Genomic DNA, 14865 nt, shown 5'->3' on the forward strand with positions numbered 1-14865 from the left:
AGCTTTCCAACGATATATTATAAGCCCAATTCCGATGAATATTGAGGAAGTTATGGCCAATTTATAAAACTGGGCCCGGTTTGAGCCTTATATGCGGCCCAATGATCTAGAGGAGGGCCTAATATGATTTATCATTCCTAATGCAATTAGGAATGATTTTAGTCTTCTAGATTCTGCTAGAAGGTTCTTTTCATTCCTAATTCAATTAGCATTGATAAATTGACTTTTGACTTTTCAGAGTTTTAATCAAAATCAAATAGCATTTTCGAGGAAATTATATAATTTTATCTTCCAGTACGGCAAACTTATCTGATTTTCGAAAACACGTTAAAACCAGGCTTGGTGCCTAACCCCAGGCTTTGGCGCCTGGAACCAGGCTTGGCGCCTGGCGCTAGCCATTGGCGCCTGGTGCTAGTGTTGGTGCCTAGCGCCAGTTAGCCAGGGTTTGCGCCAGCTCTGTTTTTTTTTTTTTGTGTCAGACTCTGTTTTGTTTATTTTATCTTTTTGGCTGATTTTCTCAATAAATAACGTATTAAAAACTCCGTTTTCATTCACCAATTCTCACGAATTCTCACCTACAATCAGTTTTCATTCGCAATCATTAATTCTCTAATTCTCTCTTTAATCATTCACCAACTCTCATCAAGATTTTCTTGATTATTCTCTCTCTTTTCTAAAAATTGCTTTTCACATACAAAATTCAGCATTCACAAGATCTAGATACACCTAGCCATATTCGAAGTTGCCTTCGCCCTAGACGTGAAAGGTTTAATTTCTGAGGAAAGAGGTACGAGGCATCAAAGTAAGTACTTTAATGGTTTTAATTGATGTTATGATGTAGAAATCATGTTTATATTGTTCTTATGATATTCCTAGTATCATGTCTAGGGTAATTTTAATATTAAATATGATTGTTACGATGCTTCCTATGTTCTTCCTAATATTTATGATTGTTAGTATCATGTTAGGGTTAAAGATTTGATTTTTATTGCTTAGTGACATGCTAGGGTTTGTTATTAACCTTGTTAGTATCATGCTATTTTTATTATGCTTTAATATTAACATGAACGTGATTATAATTTATGATTATTATTATTTTGATGATGATTATTTTATCTATGATGATATTATTATTATTATGATTATTATAATTATTCATGATATTGTTTATTATTTATTATGTTGCTTGTTATTATTTTTATTGCTTGGTCACACCTTTTATGCATGTTTAAAGGGAATTTGTACCTGTAATCACGCTTAATAAGATATTAATAATCTTGTTTAGGGTTAATTGTGATTATGATTTCAAGTGATCGCCAATAATAGTTTATTTGTGCATTAATATTCAACCAACATAGATTAAACAGGTTTAGGGTTAATCTATTGATTGCATGTTAGTCAGAAAGCGCACATGAATACGATCAGAATAAAGTAGAGGCCTATTATTAGGGCAGGTTCAATCTCTTTTAGGTTGGATTTGTACCTTCATCCCCGAACCCTTATTTGGTTCTAGACCTTATGGAGTTGACGATCTCTTAGATCGTTAAGGGGTGTAACCTTCATCCTATGAACGGTTTACAAGTTCCTAAAACTTGTTGGCGACTCTTTTGCTCTATCTTCTTCCCTTTTGGACGTCACCGTACTTTAGTGTATGATCACAGTGGGGTTCAAGCATGGGGTTAACGCTTGAAATTATTCCCTACACCGAGTGGAAAACTAGTGTTTGTCGGCTAGTGAGGTTTGTGAAATTGTACACTCTGCTCTCTCCTTGTTTTACCCGGGCTCACCAATGTTCTTATTATCTCGGAAATTATCAGTTATTAGAGAACGGTTGCTAGCTTGGTGTGTTTCTCATAATAAGGCCGGGGGGATTAATTGGAAGATTCTGGTTATAGAAGTTAAGCAAGCTTCTTCAATTTTTTTCCTCCTGAATCAATCGTTGCCTATTTCTTACTACAAAGGATGAAAAAGTTGCAGAGGTACAAACAGGTTATCTTTTCTGGTGTCAACGAGCAAAAAATAAATTGGATGCATTGGGTGATTCTCATTCCCGACTCCTCTTTTCCTTGGTGCAGTCCTGACATCGTCAAAATAAGATTTATGGGTTGCGAGATTCGTCTGGTGTTTGGCAAAAGGATCCTGAGTGTATTGCTTCTTTATCTTTGAACTTTTATAAGGAACTCTATTTAGTCTCGGATAATGCTTCTTCCCAAGGTTCTGATTGGTGGGAGCAATTACATTTACCGACGCTTTCTTCAGCTCAGTAACAACTTCTTATGGTTCCTTTTTCAGCTAAGGAAATTCATAGATCCATTTTTGACATCGACAACAACAAATCTCCTGGTCCTGACGGATTTTCTTCGGCTTTCTTCAAAGCTCACTGGTCCGAAGTTAGTTCGTCTGTTGTTTTGGCGGTTCAACACTTCTTTACTCATGGTTATATGCTAAAGGAATGGAATCGTACCTTCCTTGTTTTGCTTCCTAAAGTAGAAAATCCTGAAATAATCTCTCATCAGTTTCAGCCGATTGGGCTCTACAATGTGATTTATAAGTGTATTGCGAAATGTCTCACTAGTCGCCTTCGTTTGGTCCTGCTTAGTTTGGTAGCTCATTACTAGAATGCTTTTGTTCCAAGCCGTCTTCTATCGGATAACGCGTTAATCGCTCATGAGGTCATTTCTTTTATGAACAATTCAAAGGCCAAGAAGAGGTTTTATGCAGCTCTTAAGTTGGACATGAATAAAGCATATGATCGGGTTCGTTGGGAGTTTCTATTTCGGGTTCTACAAGTTTACGGTTTTCCGCCTTACTGGATTCATATCATTAGTCAGTGTGTTTCGACAGTCTCTTATCAGGTTCTAATTAATAGTAATCCTTTCCCAGCCTTCCAACCTAAGTGTGGGCTTCGTCAAGGGGACCCACTTTCATCATATTTGTTTGTCCTTTGTATAGAAGCTCTCTCTGCCATGCTCAGGAATGTCAAGAGGGACTCTCTTATTCGGGGGATTAGTATTTCCGGGGGAGCCCCTTCGATTTCTCATTTATTCTTCGCGGATGACTCCTTGTTGTTCATTCATGTCTCTCCTTCCGCGTGTGACAATCTTTTGGCTCCCCTAACTGAGTTCTGTGGACTATCGGGACATGTGATTAACCTACAAAAGTTGTTCATCAAGTTTAGCCCTAACACTCCAGATGATTATCGGGATTATCTATCTCGTAGTCTGAAACTTCATTGCAAGTCCTCTCTTAGTTCTTATCTTGGGTTATCGGTTGAGTTAAGCCGTTGTAAAGTGGCTAACTTTGGCTTTCTGATTGACAAAGTGGTTAGCGGCTTTTGGACTTTGCGACTATTGGATTGTCTTCTGCTGCTAAATTGGTTATAATTAATTCGATATTGGTTGCTTCTTTCAATCATATCCTGTCAGCGTTTAAGGTCCCTCCTTCGGTTTGCTCTCACATTGACAATTTGAAGGCTCGGTTTTGGTGGAAATCTAATTCTCAGTCTCGGGGTTTAGCGATGCGTTCAAAATATCTACTTCATTTGCCTAAAGGGTTGGGAGGTTTGGGTATTCGTCGGTTGGAAAGCTTTAACTCGGTGCTTCTCGCTCGGTAGTGCTGGCGCATTCACCAACACCCTTAGCTTTTGGTTTCGAGGCTGCTTACAGCTAAGTATCCTTCCCTGCGTTCTTTTCAGACTCAACAGATTCCTCGGCCATCTTGGGGTTGTCGTAACCTATTGTCGGGTATGTTCACTCTCTCTTAAGGAATATCCTGGAAAGTTGGTTCAGGCTCTAAGGTTCAGATACTTTAAGATAATTGGGTCCCGGGGGGGGCCTATTGTTTTTCGTCACGATTCTGGTGTGTCAGGATCTCCGATACATGTTTCTTATATTATTAGTCCGCGTTCTTACGCATGGGATTCGACCTCTGTTCATCGGCTTTTTGATAATTCTATGGCGCTTTGCATCCGAGCTTTGGATCGCCCTCTTCAACCGATGGACGACTTTGTCTACTGGAAACTAAGTCTGCTTATGCTATGTTACTTAGTAATTCAGTGTCTCCTGGGGTCTTGGGTACAATTCCAATCTCTTGGTGGAAGCATTTCTGGGGATTGCCTCTTCTGCCGAAAATTCAGTGCTTTTGCTGGAAATTGCTTCACAACGCTCTGCCTCTTTCTGAGAATCTGCAGCTTAAGGGAATTCTGATAGATCCGACTTGTGTGTTCTATCATCAGGAACGTGAAACATCGGCCCACCTATTCTGTGATTGTTCATTCACTTCCCATCTTTGGGCTTGTGCTCTGTTTGTCTGCTATCCTCCTCTTTTGCATGGAAAACCTTTTACTAATTGGTTCGTTGACACGATTTCTCAGTTTCAATTCGTTTCTCTCGGAATTGGGACGACTTGATCTCCTTTGCCTCCTTTTGTTGGGGAGTGTGGCTTGCGCGTAACCATAAGATTTTTAGACATGCAGTATTGTCTCCCGGAGCGATTTTCCAATTGGTGGAGAAATGGATTTCTAGGAGTGTTTCAGCGCAAGGGTTCAGGTCCCGCATTCGCTTGTTAGGGAGACCTTCTCCCCCTACTTTGGTAGATTCTTATTCTTGCTATCTGCAGGGTGACTCCTCCTCTTCCTTTGATGTCTGCCTTCTTTTTGATGGGGCTTGGAGCAATCGAGATCTTAGCAGGGGAGCTGGTTGGATTTTTAGGGATGTTTTTTCAGATTCTGTGTTAGGTGGTTGCTCGAGAGCATGTTTTTCCTCTTCGGCTCTTCAATCTGAGTTTCAGGCTTGTTTGTGGGCTCTTCGGGCTGCCAGTCGTCGAGGCTTTCGTCGTCTTCTTATCTACTCCGACTCATTGAATCTTTTTTCCCTTCTACAGGATGGTCGTGATGGAGATATTTCTTGCCACTGGTTGCTTCAAGATATTCGGCTGACTCTCTTATGGTTCTCTGTTTGCAAGCTTCGCAAAGTTTCTCATCAGTAGGTTGCCCCGGCTCACTGGTTGGCTGTTCAAGCTCGTTGTCGTTAGTTGCTTTGTTGGTCCTTTTAGCTTTTATTAGTGTGTTTTTTCTTTGTTAGAGCTTCTTGTCAAAAAAAAAAGAAAAAAAAAATTCAAATTAAAACTCTATGACTTGCTATATCATCAACACAAATTATAACTCATTTTCTTAAGCACGACGATTATCCCAAAATAATCTTTCTGAAAAATAGACGTAAATGAAATCTGCAAATTCAGTTCATTCATAACACTATAATTTCACCTAAGAAAAAGGAAACTACACTGCTTAATACAAATTTAACACTTTATACAAGCGGAAGTAAGAAATCCTATTTAGAAGTAATAACCCCAACCAGGAACATACCCAGCTATCCTATTAATAAGCAATGAAATGCTGGTCGGAGAAAACATAAGGCTTACCACAAGTCTACAACAAACATAATTGCCAAAGTTTTACACAAGCTATAGCAGCCAAAATTAGTTAAGAGCTTAAGACTAAATAAAGAAACTAGACATCATGCTCATTTAAGATCTAGCCGTCTGAATAAATCTAAACATATTACAGTACAACTTAAGACTTGCATTGTAATACATGCATTGTAAATTGTATAACAATGAATTTTAACGCATCATCTTGCGGACAACTAGCGGCGCAAAGTTGCAAACAATATAGGCTTTTCGCCTGTAGTCTTCAGTTTGTTCAGATATATCTTCAGCAAGGCATCTACCGCGACTTTCCAAGCAAATCCACACTTTTTTGGGTCATCTATTAATATAGCATAGTCATAGCACACATGATATATTGCCAAGGCCTCAAGTTGAATCTCTTCCCAATCCTTTTCGCTCGACTCCAAATCATCAACACCGCCATAGAGTACCTAAAAAATGTGTAATTTATCATGTATCAGGGTCCTAATACAAGTTCTACAAGAGAACATATGCACAAATTTTATGAAATGTGTAGACAGATTACCATTCGGTACTGCTGATAAACTGCAGCAAAGTCTTCAGATTCATTGAGAGCCCTCAGCATATCAGTTCTGTAAGTTGAGTAATAATTTTTCCAATCTGCTAGGTGCACTTCGGGAATTTCAACGTCAAAGCATTTAAGTTTCCAAACTGTCAAAAAAAATAAAAAAAATAATACCAAACCCAAAAATACTGTTATTATAGCATCACTGATCAACAACACTAGTGGCCTTATCTATCATAAATGAGTAGCAACACTATCAAGGATCAGATATTAAAGTACAGAACCAAAGATCAATCTCAAGCAGTCAAGCACCACAGAAGCGCTGCTCCAGCACTAGAAACCGTTTAACATGTACAATAGACAAAATTAACACAATAAAATGCTTGTAAAGCATTAATGGGAGGACATGACACCCACAAATACAAATAATTAATATTTTATATGGCTGCTGTTGGGAAAGGATGCAACACATAAATTTTGACCAATTTCCTTGGTATTTTATATGGTTACTGCTGTGTAAAGATGCAACACTTCACATTGTATAGAGGCTATGGAGCATAATACGGTGATCATTAAGTGCTTCACTGCTGCTATAAAAGAAGCTGAAAACTTTGCAATAGTAATTGAATTTTGTTGCATTATATAATTATCTACCGTACCAAATTGAGTGTCAAACAAATTAAAGAGCTCACATTTTATTGGAGCAATGAATTGATCCACTATGTAATGAATTTCACCCAATATGGACTTGGATTTATAAGTGCAATCCTCGCCTCTTCCCATGTGATGGGGATATTTGTCTGGTTTCAGTACCTCTGTAACATAAATCTGCATATACCAGTTCATAAAACATGGAAAAGCAAAACCGACATCAGAAACTTGATGAATCAAATCACTACTTGACTAAACTATGCCAAGACCAACATCATTACTACTCATCTTGCTTATCAGATTAATAGTCCGACAGACCTAGCAAACATCGTAAACTAAATAAATTAATTTCAGAAAGCAGGAGCACTGAGAAAAATTCTCACATACACGACTACAAGCACTGCTTCCAATAGTTGAACCAAATATTAGGGGAACTGACCTTTAATCCCTTTTTCGGTGAATCCAGAGCATCATAGTAGAGGTCAACCAACTGATCAATTTTTTTCATCAGTACAACTTTTTCATCAGCACGGTCATCTCCCAACGTCAACAATTGATCCATATAAACAAGCCACCAATCTGCAGCTTTGGCTATTGCCTCACTAAAACAGGATTGCAAAACATTAGCAATCACATACTGGTAACATATGAAGTAACTCATATCAATACCATGGCAATTGGGCAATTAAAAACTCTTCTTTTGACAATTAGGTGGTGAGGATAAAAAAAAGAGTGATCACAAGACATGTGGAATTACGATGATCTGACAGTTTCCGTAAATTGTTTGTACTTTTGATGAAACCTAGTCACGCTGTATAGACGCATAAGTTCGCACTCCAATGTCTCGGCTGAAGGAAGACTTTTGTTGTTGACATTAGTGAGAGAATTACATTTCCAAGGTTCGCTTGGTTTGAAAAACTTGAGAAGCTGAAAAGAAAAGCTTGATGAGCCTACTTTAAACATTATGAATAAGAAGAATAATAAATGAGGCAATTCATCACAAAAACCAAGATGAAAGAATAACACAAGTATACAACCGCACATATGAAGCCTCCCCTAATCAGTTTTTGTAGAAGATGAAGATTAAACCAAAGATTATGTCAGATTGAAAAGACCAAAGATTTGTCTAAACCCTTTTACTACTTGCTACATAAGAGTTGTCTTAGACTCTTAGCCTATTAACAGGTTTTAATAGCTTGACTCTGAAGGATTAGAGCCTAAGGTTGTAATACATGGATTTGCAATGTAATTTAACTCCAGTAAAGTTCAAAAATAAAAATAAAAAAATCTGCACGCGAGTACGTAATAAGAAAATATACTGCAAGAAATTATACCCAAAGGTTGAGGGAACAAGTTTGACATACACTAATCAACAGAAAGTTTCGCTAAGTTAATAATGAAGGTGTTATATTATTTATTTGTAAAGAGAAAATAAAAAGATGATTATGAACAGAGCACAAGTGCATACCTCACTATTCGTGGAGACCCAATACATGTCTCCATCATAATCACCACCAGCAATTTCATCTGCCATGGACCTTGGTCCCTTGGAAGGGAAAAATATTCCGTATTTAGCGTCTCCTACAAAATCCTTCAAACCTTCAACATATCTTGCATTCACAACATGAATATCCCCAGGGTGAATGCCTGGATTTCTAGACTAATACTGGTCCAGAAAGTTGACCCTGATCCCTACATCAACAGGGAACAAAATTGAGTCAGAACATGAGAACATAAAATATATGCATTTGATAGCTTAATATTTTATGAAAATAAGCCCACATATATCTAATTGCATATAAATTCTATTGATCATATATACGGACATTTGCTTATGACAAGCTTTATGCCTACTCTCTTATTTAACCTTTCGGACCACTTCTAACTTCTTTTGTAGACTCCATAGTCCATACAGATATATCAGTGACTAGAACAAATTAAGAATCGTAATACAATATTTATTCATAGACTAATGGAATGGTTGAAAATCATAATTACTAAAGTGATATCGTGGAAGACAAACTTGTACAGGGACAATTCAAAGTCAACATGAAACAATAATCCCTTGATTTTTTATTTCCCAAGTGATATCTTGGAAAAAAATCCAGCCGATTTAGAGAAGTGATACACTTAAAAATGGAGGAATTAGATATTTCAATAGAGATAAATACATACAGAATAACACAAACTTCACCACTATTCAGCGTTCCAGTGGGTTCAGCTGTTCCCATCAAATAGAAACTGTCACTAACAGGAAGTTTCCCTCTTTTCGGACTCTTCAAATAATTATCTTTTGCAAATTCAGATAAACAATGTTGAAGATATGGTTCATCTAGAGGAATCCCATATGCAACCATCCTTGCAGCAACAAACTCCCAAGTAACAACCACACCTGAACAAATCATCAAAGAGACAAGGAAAGAATGAAAGCTCTTAGAATGTTTCCATAAGACTGGTCAAGAAAATTATAGACCAACAAATAAGCAAAAATTAAAAACATGACTCAAACTAAACAATATTGGTCTACCAATGATCAAATATCCAACAAAAAATAATAACAAAAAGGATGGGAACAAAATCCAGACTTGGCAAAGAAATAAAATTTAGCAACATTACCTCTTGCTGCTGCTTGTATATTATACCAAACAGACAGAGGTTTTGTAAAAGCCTTCCACAGCTTAGCCAAAAAGAATTCCTTTGGTACCCCACCGTAGTTAAGCAGCATGATCAAATTTTTTGATAGAGCGGCAGCCTTTGGTTTATAACTAGAAATTGACAGATAGTAAACAACAATTAAGAAAATAATTACATATTACTACATAGTAAGACAATAAAATACTTTGAGAGTAACTTAGTGGCAAATAATTAGTATAGCCATAGGAAGTAGAAGAGGGATAGACAGCGAATGGAAAATGGTTTTAAACTATGAATCACGGGTCAGGCCATCATACGGTTTCTTAGATAACTAACCCCCAATAACAACCCTGATTCTAAGATTTTTAGGGTATGTAGTTATGTACCATTGAGTTGAATTGTAGACATGCTTCAGGAATCTATTAAGGGAAGAAATTAATAAGGCTACAACTACGATGATGTAATGTTTCGAAGTTAGGTTTGACGTTTTAAATATGCACAATGAGCAATGTGCATACACCTCCACTATCGAATTATTGGGTCCAAGAGCGGCCAATGAAATGCAACAAATCATACACTAGTTAACACAAATCATGCACTGGTTTACCTGGTTGCTACAAACTCAAATGAATTAACAGTTGGAGCATCTAAAAGTGTTTCATCGGCTTCAATTTTTACCATTGATCGTCGAACTTGAATGGTATTGGGGGGAAGCTGGAGATAAAAAAACAAAAAAAAAATATCAAGTGCTAGTTTATAAGGGAATGAGTCTAGAGTAGCATTTAACAGGATAGCAAGCTCTATGAACTAAAGCTGGAAGTAATAAATCAACAATGAAACATGCACAATATACAGAGCTTTAAATTCTCAGCAAGTCAACAGAATCAAACAACCCTGCTAACCACCTTTAAAAAGTTGAGTCGAGATTCGAAAGAGTGGATTTTTCACCTGTCTGTTTACGAGAACAGTTCCCTTCATAACTTGACCTTTGTAGAACATTATAAACTGTATGAGCAAAGGCTGGAAGGTGGAGACAACAGGCAATAACATATCAATATCATGCATAAAAATGTCATGAAACCATAGACCCAAAGATTGATGTGAATGGAAGTACCGGCACAACCACAAGTGAATTCAAATCAATCAATCCAGAATAGTTGTCTGCAAATCGATACGCTTGAAAAGATCCATTCAAGCCCTGAGATTATGAAACCAATTAACAAGTTTGTAATATTTTAGGAGATCTATCATTATAGGAAGCATATCGATCTTGATACAGCCTTAAGCAATATTAACCAACTACAGGATGAAATCGATACACTTTTAAAACAAGTAAACTTGAGCTAGTGCAAGCACAACAAACCTGAACATTCCCTTCATTATTTACGGAACCATTGTAACAATTATGGGGACACCTTAGAGCAAGATCTTCAGAGATGAAACCGGTTCCATTTGTAAGAATCAGGGCTTTACCGTCTTCACCACGGATAATTTCACCATATTCATTCTATTATTATAAAATGGGTAATTCCCAGTTTATCTTCTTGAGATACTTGGGAAGTATCTCAAGTGGTTAAACTTGTACATTTGCGCAGGAACTTAAGGGTAAATATGACTTTTTCATTTTTCTGTTTATTTTGAAGTTACCAGGCGTTAAGTCTTCCGTCAATGAGGTAACCTTCCTGTTAAAGAAGTTACCCTCCTAAATTTCCCCCTTCACAGCCTCCTGTATACGTTCTCCTTCTTCCTCCATCCATTCTCTCACCTCCATCAATGGAGAAATCAAATTGCAGGCACATCTTCAATGGAGGTGAAAGTCAAACCCTACCCTTAAGAGTTAACCAATCCCTAATTTCTCCATTTTTTCCAGGGTTTTTCGTTTGATTCGGCGGTGAAGCCGCCAGGAAGACTAAGGAGGTTGAAGACGGCAGACAACTACATACAGCAATTTGAACTAAACTTCACTTTTGTTCAAGTTTTCTGATCAGATTTGGAACCTTGTACTAACTCCGCCAGTGGGTTTCCCGCTGCCAGTCCCAAGCCTGGATAAAGGAGGAGGGTTACGGTAGGCCAGTGACAGCCAGTATAAAACTTCGTCACATCCCATGACATGAGCCAAACAGATATTTTCGTGGGGGCGTTCCCTACTCAGCGACGCGCTGCACTTCCTAGACCCGGGTGTAGTGATAAGTATGCAAGGGTTGCTAGGTCGTCGCCCAGAAGCGACGCGCCACATTGCCCGAGTGTGGTGTCAAATGAGCAAGGGCGTGCCATTGGGGCGTTCCCTACTGAGCGACGCGCTGCACTTCCCAGACCCGGGTGCAGTGATAAGTATGTAAGGGTTGCTAGGTCGTCGCCCAGAAGCGACGCGCCATATTGCCCAATTGTGGTGTCAAATAATCAAGGACTTGGAGTTGGGATCAGGAGGGAGCGTGGGAGAAAAGAATTTAGTTTGCGGATTGGTTCTTGGAATGTGGGGTCTCTTACGGGAAAATCAGCAGAATTGGTAGAAGTAATGAAAAGACGACGCGTGAACATCATGTGCCTCCAAGAGACAAGATGGACAGGAGAAGGAGCTCGAGGCTTGGTTTTGGGGTATAAGGTATGGTATGTTGGGCAAGAAACGAGCCACAGAACAAGGAATGGTGGAGCTAGGAACGGAGTTGGTGTGGTTCTCGATGAGAGGTTGGCAAAAGAGGTGATCGAGGTCTATCGGAAGAACGATAGGTTGATAAGGCTGAAGTTGCTATGTGGCAAGGAGATTGTGAATGTTATCAGTGCTTATGCTCCCCAAGTGGGTTTAGATGCAGAAGAGAAACGACAATTTTGGGAGGACCTAGACGAGGTGGTGCAGGGTGTCCACCACTCAGAGAAGTTATATATTGGAGGGGATCTAAATGGGCACGTTGGGGCGAGCCGAGATGGCTATGAGAGTGTCCATGGAGGCTTTGGGTATGGGCAGAGGGACGCCGGTGGTGAAGCTATTATGGATTTTGCCCAATCATATGATTTAATTTTGGCTAATACTTGGTTTAAGAAGAGGGATTCACACTTGATAACTTTTCGGAATGGAGCAAATGCAACTCAAATAGACTTCCTGCTCACAAGGAGCATAGATAGACAAAGTTGCATAAACTGTAAGGTTATCCCAGGGGAGAGTGTGGTCACCCAACACCGGCTATTGGTAATGACTATTCGTCTGAAAGAGAAGGCGAAGAAAAAAGTTAGACAAGAAGAACCAAGGATAAGATGGTGGACCCTAAGGGATGCAAAAGCTAAGGTTTTTACAGAAAAGGTAATTGAAGAAGCGGATTGGGATGGAGAGGTGGATCCGGACATGACCTGGTTACGAATGAAGAACTGTTTCCTAAGAGTGGCCAAAGAGGTCTTAGGGGAAGTAAGGGGAAGAACTTCGGTACAGAGAGATACTTCGTGGTGGAATGAAGAGGTGAAAGCAGTAATTAAGCAAAAAAGGGAATGCTATCAAGCCTTAGGAAAATGTAGGAGTGATGAAACCTTTGCAGCGTATAAGGAGGCTAAGAGTAAGGCAAAGGCAGCTGTTCGCCAAGCAAAAGAAAAGGCATATCAGGAGGTTTATGAAAAGCTTGATTCCAAGGAGGGAGAAAGGATCATTTATAAGATGGCAAAGAGAAGACAAGAGGCAAGGAAGGATATTGGCATGGTGAAGTGTGTCAAAGATAAGAACCAAATGGTCCTAGTGCAAGAGGAGGGCATCAAGGACAGGTGGAAGGGGTACTTCGATGAATTATTTAATGGAAGTAATGGAGTTGTGATAGGAGATACCTCTATGAGTGATGAAGAAATCAACATGGAGTATGTGCGAAGGATTAGGAGAGTAGAGGTGGAGATTGCACTGAGGAAGATGAAACCTAAGAAGGCGGTTGGCCCTGATGGGGTACCGATAGAGGTGTGGAGGTGTTTGGGTAAGATTGGTATTGATTGGTTAACAAACCTTTTCAACAAGATATGGACGGCTACAAGGATCCCACAAGATTGGAGGAAGAGCACCTTGGTCCCGGTTTATAAAAACAAAGGAGACGCTCAAGATTGTTCTAACTATCGAGGAATTAAGCTTATGAGCCATACTATGAAGTTGTGGGAAAGGGTGATTGAACAAAGGTTGAGGGCATGCACAAGCATTTCAGATAACCAATTTGGTTTTATGCCTGGGAGATCTACTATGGAGGCAATCCATTTGATAAGACAAATGATGGAGTTTTATAGGGTAAAGAAGAAAGATCTTCATATGGTCTTTATTGATTTAGAGAAGGCATATGACAAGGTGCCAAGAGAGATACTTTGGTGGGCAATGTTGAAGAAAGGTATCCCACGAAGGTATGTAGACCTAGTTAAGGATATGTATCGGGATGTGTCAACAAATGTGAGGACATGCGGAGGGTTGACAAAAGATTTCCCTATTACAATCGGATTGCATCAAGGGTCTGCATTAAGCCCTTTTCTTTTTGCAACGGTTCTAGACGAATTAACTAGACCAATTCAAGATGAGGTTCCATGGTGTATGCTGTTCGCAGATGATATCGTTTTGGTGGATGAGACTAAGGATGGGGTTAATGTCAAGTTGGAGCAATGGAGGCAAAGGTTGGAATCTAGAGGGTTTAAGCTAAGTCGGAGTAAGACTGAATATTTGGTATGTCGTTTTGGCACTCAGAGGGGGACAAGCAATGAAGTGGTGAGTTTGGATGGAAAGGATTTGACCATGAGTGAATGTTTTAAGTACCTAGGGTCGATCATCCAGAAGAATGGTGACATTGATCAAGACGTGACCCACAGGATTAAGTCAGGGTGGCTTAAATGGAGAGCGGCCACGGGAGTGCTATGCGACCGCAGCATTCCCTTAAAGTTGAAGGGAAAATTCTACAGGACTGCCATAAGACCAGTGTTGCTCTATGGTACAGAATGTTGGGCTTCTAAGAAAGAGCATATTAAAAAGATGGAGGTTACGGAAATGCGCATGTTAAGGTGGATGTGTGGAAACACTTTAAGAGATAGAATCAGAAATGAGGTTATTCGCAAGAAAGTAGGTGTGGCGGGCATTGTAGATAAATTAAGGGAAAATCGTCTGCGTTGGTTTGGACATGTAAGACGGAGACCCGAGGGTGCACCGGTGCGATGAGTGGAAGAGTGGGACCATGGAGGGATTAAACGAGGAAGAGGGAGACCAAAGATGACTTGGTTGGAAGGAGTGAGGAAGGATATGAAGTGCATGGATTTACGTGAGGATGAAGTTTTGGATCGTAAGGGATGGAGGAGAAAGATTTATGTTGATGACTACACGGAATAATCAAATTTGGTTCATGTTAGCCGACCCCACTTTTGGGATTAAGGCTTTGATTGATTGATTGATTGATTGATTGATTTGGAACCTTGTACTGTAAGTGAAAATTATGTGGAGTAACTTTGGTTGTAACGATAGCTTGAATGGATGTCGAAGAACGACGTTAATTACCATTTCACACCGTCTAAATGGTTCCACATCGCCACTATGAGTGAATGCTATAGTCACATTAGTCAGCACTTCTTTTCATTAAAATACTATTACTTTACTATTCCCAATGAGCTATAAT

The 14865-nt window shown here is 39.2% G+C and overlaps 1 pseudogene across 1 annotated transcript in view; it reads right to left on the bottom strand.

Moving 5' to 3' along the window:
- Positions 1-274: 274 nt before the first annotated feature.
- The window catches only part of LOC145557688 (putative RNA-dependent RNA polymerase 5), a 37259-nt pseudogene continuing 22668 nt past the window's right edge, over positions 275-14865 (bottom strand). Inside the window, exons 5-17 of the transcript XR_014092312.1 lie at positions 10623-10766; positions 10374-10457; positions 10208-10279; positions 9867-9973; positions 9242-9390; positions 8801-9017; positions 8094-8317; positions 7416-7552; positions 7065-7227; positions 6667-6802; positions 5975-6120; positions 5664-5879; positions 275-346 (exon numbers count right to left, since the gene is read on the bottom strand). The product of XR_014092312.1 is annotated as a putative RNA-dependent RNA polymerase 5 (transcript). The remainder of the gene's footprint in view (positions 347-5663; positions 5880-5974; positions 6121-6666; positions 6803-7064; positions 7228-7415; positions 7553-8093; positions 8318-8800; positions 9018-9241; positions 9391-9866; positions 9974-10207; positions 10280-10373; positions 10458-10622; positions 10767-14865) is intronic.

Source organism: Chenopodium album, chromosome 9, assembly GCF_948465745.1.
Source record: "Chenopodium album chromosome 9, dcCheAlbu1.1, whole genome shotgun sequence".
Lineage (NCBI taxonomy): Eukaryota > Viridiplantae > Streptophyta > Magnoliopsida > Caryophyllales > Amaranthaceae > Chenopodium > Chenopodium album.